This window comes from Tupaia chinensis, unplaced genomic scaffold, assembly GCF_000334495.1.
Source record: "Tupaia chinensis unplaced genomic scaffold, TupChi_1.0 Scaffold000671_1, whole genome shotgun sequence".
Classification (NCBI taxonomy): domain Eukaryota; kingdom Metazoa; phylum Chordata; class Mammalia; order Scandentia; family Tupaiidae; genus Tupaia; species Tupaia belangeri.
In genome coordinates this window covers 3208399-3214633 of record NW_006160193.1, presented here as the reverse complement: position 1 = coordinate 3214633, position 6235 = coordinate 3208399, and the positions used below count along the sequence as shown (strand labels likewise).

Below are 6235 nucleotides of genomic sequence, written 5' to 3'. Positions count from 1 at the left end.
GAATTTTCTCTGTCACTGTCTTATAAAGACATTATGAAAAGGTGGCTGTCTTCAAGCCAGGAAGATCCTCGCCAGGAGCCAAATCTGTTGGCAAATTGATCTTGAACTTCTCAGTATTTAGAACTGTGATAAATTAATGACTGTTGTTTAAGTCACTAGTCCTTTGTTATAGCAGCTCAAGCTAAGACATATGTCTTTCAAAAAATCTATTTTATCTGGGTTGTTGAATTTATTGGCATAAAGTTTTTTATAGTATTACAATCCCATTAGTAAGTTGAAAGCAGTCATGATGGAGATATTTACAACAGGGAAATTGGCAAATACCACAAATCAGACTTTTCCTCCTGCTGTGAAGACCTGATTTACCAGAACAAAGCTGTTTGTTATCCCTTTACTGTCTGTAGGATCTGTAGTTATGTCTCTTTCATTCTTGACATTGATATTTCCCCCCTTTTCATTGCCAGGGGATATGGTGTTTGCCAGAGAGAGAAAGAGAAAAAAAGCACTCCTTGGTGGCCATGGTCACACTGCAATTCTTTTTCTTCATTTCTTCAACCTGTCAAGGTTTGGGGCATGCACACATACGTGCCAAGTGTGTTTTTCAAGTTGATGCGGCTGACATTTGAATCAGGGTTGACCATATGAGCACTTAGCCACTGTGTTACAGGGTCAACCTGAGTTTATTTATTTTTCTTGATTACTCTAGCTAGAGGTTTATTAATTTTATTGATTTTTTCCAAAATGAAAACTTTTAGTTTCACTTATTATTATTTTAGTTTTAGCCCCCCCTCCCCCGCTCCCGAGTGTGTGCACTCGCCAGAGAGAGACAGAGTGAAGGAAAGTGAGAAATCATCCCCCAGGGGAGATGGCCACACCATGATTCCTTCTCTTCCATTCTCCTCCTGGGATTTGGGGCACATATGCACATGTGCCCAGCATGATTTTCAAGTCAGCAGGTCCGGAACTTGAACTGCAGTAGGCCAGGTGACATGTGGCACGTTGGCTGGGCTTTTGGCGGGCTTCCCAGGAACAAACGTGGCTATGGCTAGCCATTTCTACCTGTGCTACTATGTAGGGCACAAGGGCAAATTTGGACACAAGTTTCTGGAGTTTGAGTTTCAATCTGATGGAAAGCTTAGATATGCCAACAACAGCAATTAATAAAATGACATCATGATCAGAAAAGAGGCTTATGTACACAAGAGTTTAATGGAAGAACTGAAGAGAATTATTGATGACAGTGAAATTACAAAAGAAAATGATGCTTTGTGGCCTCTCCCTGACAGGATTGGCTGACAGGAGCTTGAAATTGTAATTGGAGGGACCAGCAGTTAGCGTAATGGCTATGTCGCTGGACTCCCACATAGTCGGCCGCGGGTCGAGTCCTGGTGGCTTAAACTCACGCGGCTTGTGTATGCGTACCCAAGATCCTGAGAGGAGAATGGAGGAGAAGGGATTGCAGTGTGGCCATCCCCCCTGAGGGGTGATTTCTCGCTTTCTGTCTCTCTCTGTCTGTCTGGCAAGCGCACGCGGTCTATAGCAAATTGTAATTGGAGAAGAACACGTTTCTTTTACCTCATCAAAAATTGGTTCTCTTATTAATTTAAATCAGTCAAAGTATCCTGAAGGCCTTCGAGTATTTTACTATTTGGTATAGGACCTGAAATGTTTAGTTTTCAGTCTCATTGGCTTAAGCTTCAAGTTTAAACCAATTCAAAGAGTATGTTTTTGAAACTGTTTGTATATTTAATTAAGGATTGGCTAAGGGAGGGTTTATTTGTCATTTACAATATAGGAATTTGTATGAATGTGAAGCAAACAAAAATCATTTTTGTATTTAAACTGAAAATAAGAAAATATATAAACAGGCTTACTGGTCATTCTCACTTGGATCCAAGTGAGGTGGGAAGTCCCCACAAACATGAAATTTTATAAATAAAAATCCCCTTTTGTTGGAATTCTGCTTCAATAAAACACATCAAAGTCTGGAAAAAAAAAAAAAGAACTGCAGTAGGCCATGTGGGAATCCAGCGCCTTCACCACCACACTGTCTGCTGGCCCCAGGTTTCCCTTATTTTCTGTGTGTGAGTGAGTGTGAGTGTGTGTGTGTGTGTGTTCACTTCGTTGACTTCTGTTCATCATTTCTTTGCTTCTGCTTACTTTTGTTTTATTTTGATACTTTAAACAAGTCTTTCAATCAGGACCAATAGGAGGTATGGTGCTGAAGGTGCTGGAATCCAACATGGACAACTGTAGTTCGAATTCTGGCAACTTACTTTTTCACTTTCTCTCTGTCTTTCTGCTTCTCTCTGGTGAGTGCATGTGCCCTATAGTTAATTAAAGACATAATAATCATTTTAAAAATTAAATAAATAATTCTTTTTTTTTTTTTTTGAGAGAGATTTTCACTGTAGGGCGCGTACGCTCGCCAGACAGAGAGAGACATAGAGACAGAAAGCAAGAAATCACCCCCCAGGGGGGATGGTCACGCCGCAATCCCTTCTCCTCCATTCTCCTCTCGGGATCTTGGGCACGCACGCACACATGCCCGGCGTGAGTTTTAAGCCACCGGGTCCGGGACACGAACCACGGTCGACTACGTGGGAGTCCAGCGACATAGCCATTACGCTAACTGCTGGTTCCCAATAAATAATTCTTTAAAAAGATTTTATATAATAGTTTATAGCATAAATTTTAGGCTTTTCCTTTCCTTCTTTTTTTTTCTCTCTTTTTTGTAATTTGCTGTAGGGTGTGTGTGCTTGCCAGGGACAGATAGAGGCTGAGACGAGAGAGGGAGAGAGAGAGAGAGAGAGAGAGAGAGAGAAAAGTTCTTAATGAGGTGGGGGGATAGCCATGCAGCAATCCCTTCTCCTCCATTCAGGATTTTGGGCATGCATTCACACCTATCCAGTGTTTTTCAAGCTGCCAGGTCCAGGACTTGAAGTGCACAGTAGACCATGTGGGATCCAAGTGCCTTAACCTCTATGTCATCTGTCGATCCTCCTTTTTTCTTTTCTGCTATATGCTTTAAACTCTAACTTTTCCTCTTATCATCACTTTATCCTTATATTACAGTGTCAAATGTTGTATTTTTGCTTTCATTCAGTTGATATTTTTTTAGACCCATGGGTTATTTAGAAGTGTATTAAATTACTAAATTTCAAATACTTGGGGCTTTTCTAGGCATCTTATTATTATTGATAACTAATTTGATACTATTTTATAATAAGAATAGACTATAATATTTTGATCTTTTGAAATCTATTAAGACTTATTTTAAAGTCCAGCGTATGACCTGTCTTGAAGAACATTTCATACACACTTGAAAAGAATTTGTATTTTGCCAATGTTGGGTATACCATTTGATTAATATCAATTTGTTAATCTACTTTATAATGTTGTTATATTTTCTCTACCCTATTGATTTCCCCCTGTTTTTTTTTTTATCAATTATTTTTAAAAATATGTCTTAATATCTCCAATTGTAATAGTTGATTTGTCTCTTCTTTCCTTTAGTTCTATCAAGTTTGCTTAATGTATTTGGAAGCTGGTTTTAAGTGCAAATGCGTTTATAATTTTTACATCTTCTTGTCCTATTGACTCTTTTAAATTATGAAATGTTCCCTTTCATTTTAGTAATGTTTCTGATGTGGAGTCTATTTTGATAATAATAATATAGCTACCCCACCTTTCTTATGCTCACTGTTTGAATGATACATATTTTCCCCTCAAATGGTCCGCATCTTTCTATTTTAAGTACATTTCTTGCAGGTGGCATTTAACCAGGATTTGCATTTTTATCTCATCTGACAATATCAGCTTTTTTATTTTAGTGTGTATACCATTTAAATTTACCTAATTATTAAGTTTTAGGATTTTGGTCTTTAATTTTGTTGTTCTTGCTCTTTTTTTTTTCTGTCCTGCATTTTGTGTGTGTTTTATTTAAATGCTTCTATTGGCTTTATAGTTATATATATTAGCATTATTTTTAAATGGTTGTCTTAAAGATTAAAATAGGTATCTTTATCACAGTCTACTCAGGTTTTATATTGAAATGCTTTCGATAAAATTTAAGAAGCTTGCAACAATGATCTCATTTAATGCTATCATATGCATTACATCTCTGTTCATTATAGTCAACAACACAATGTTGGCAGATTTGCTTTAAACCATCCTCTGTCTTTTAAAGACATGAAAAGAAAAATATATATATATCCATAATGTTTACCCACATGTTTGCCCTTTCTGATTCATCTTATTCTTTCCTGTAGATCCACATTAACATCTGCTATCATTTCCCTTCAGCCAGTCATTTAGCATTTCTTATAATACAGGACTAATTATTGCAATTTTGGTCTCTATTTTGCTTCCATTTCTGAAGAATTGTGTTGACGGACATGAAATTTTTGGTTGACAGTTTTATTTTTCTTTGGGTACTTCCTTGGCAATTTTCAAGAATTTCTTTCTAGCGAGTGCCCTGTGGCAAATTAAAAAGAAATGATAATACATAAAAGTAAATAAATAATTCTTTTTTGGTTTGCTTTTGTATTTTCTTTTATTATTTTTTTATTATTATTTCAAATTAGTTTTACACATGTTACTTAGCTTGCAAAGTGAAAATTCCAACATATGTACATTTTGCACCGGTCCAGTTGACAATACTGTAAGGTTATCTCTCAACAGATAATAACCCATTTCTTTGTCCCATAAATGCCTAGCCTCTCTATTTTTCTCTTTAATGTCCTTCCTCAGACTCTACTCCTTCACCCTCCCTCTTCCCACACTGTGTCTGGTATTCAAAACCTTTTACTATGTTTCTATATCCTTTAGTCATTCCATTTGGGCCATAGAGTGCAGACAATCCCTATATATTAAGTAGAGACATACAATGTCTCTCTTTCATAACCTGGCTTGCTTTGCTCAGCAGTAAATTTTCCATATCCCTCCACATTTATTTATTTATTTATTTATTTATTTATTTATTTATTTATGAGAGGATTTTTGCTATAGGGCATGTGCGCTCACCAGAAAGACGGAGAGAGACAGAAAGACAGAAAGCGAGAAATCACCCCTCAGGGGGATGGCCATGCCTCAATCCCTTCTCCTCCATTCTCCTCTCAGGATCTTGGGCACGCACGCACATGCGCCCGGTGTGAGTTTAAGCCACTGGGTCCGGGATTTCAATTGCGGTCGACTACATGGGAGTCCAGTGACATAGCCATTATGCTAACTGCTGGTCCCAAATAATGTTTTTAAAAAGGTGTTTTCATTTAGTCATCTCAAATACCATATTTCTTTCCATGATCATTTTTAATGTTTACGATAGAAGTGTTGGCGTCCTTGTTTGCTAACCCAGCTGCTGTGCCCATTTGGTGTCGGTTTCTGTTGACTGCCTTTTCCCCTAAGTGTGTGTCATAATTCCCTATCTACTGACATATACTTTTTAATCAAAAGCTAGACTTCATGGACAGAATATTGTAGTGGTTCTGGAATCTGTTGTGTTCTTCTAAGAACCCAACGACTTGGGTTTTTGTTCTAGCAAGTAATGATTTGTCAGGACTTAGTCTTCAAACATTGCATTTTCCCACGCCCAGTTCTTTCCAGTTCTAGCTGCTGTGGTTATGCTTGGGGGTCTTCCCTGCACGAGCAGTTTGGTGGCCACGGACTTGGACGGAATTTGTACCCACCCTTTGGCAGTCATCCTTTCAGTGGCCCCCTTGCTCCTGTGGTTTTTCTCTTCATTTTCTAGCTACTCTGCCAATCCTGAGCTCTGACCTCTAATGCCTGAAGCCAGTTAGGATTCAATTTTTTGCAGCCTGAGTTTAGCACGCTGGGGAGCGCCTTTAGTGAAAAATGTAGTGAGCTTACAGATCTCTCAGTGAAATGCTATCTTTTCAAGGGCAAACTCTTCTCTGATTTCTACCTGCCTTTTCACTGAGTGACCTGGGTTCTCCCTTACACTCTTGTAATTTAGCAATCAACCAGAGACTTGCAAAATTATACTTAGAATTTTTAAGACTTGTTCTTTCTGTTGCTCTCTTGCTTCCAGGAATGCATCCCTAAGTTTCCAGCCTCTGCCACCTTTAAGTATTTCTACTCTCTCCCTAAGCCTGTAAAATAAAGCTTTGACAAGATTTGTGGGTATTAGAGATCACCTTCAATCACCAAAGGTGAAAATGCCACCAATTTGTAATTTCTTTCTATTGCAATGGCCATCTTCCCCCCCCCCCCCCGC

The 6235-nt window shown here is 38.2% G+C and overlaps 1 pseudogene; it reads left to right on the top strand.

Annotated features, from left to right (window-relative positions):
- Window positions 1-1041: 1041 nt before the first annotated feature.
- Window positions 1042-6235, top strand: part of LOC102498154 (protein mago nashi homolog) — a 22375-nt pseudogene continuing 17181 nt past the window's right edge.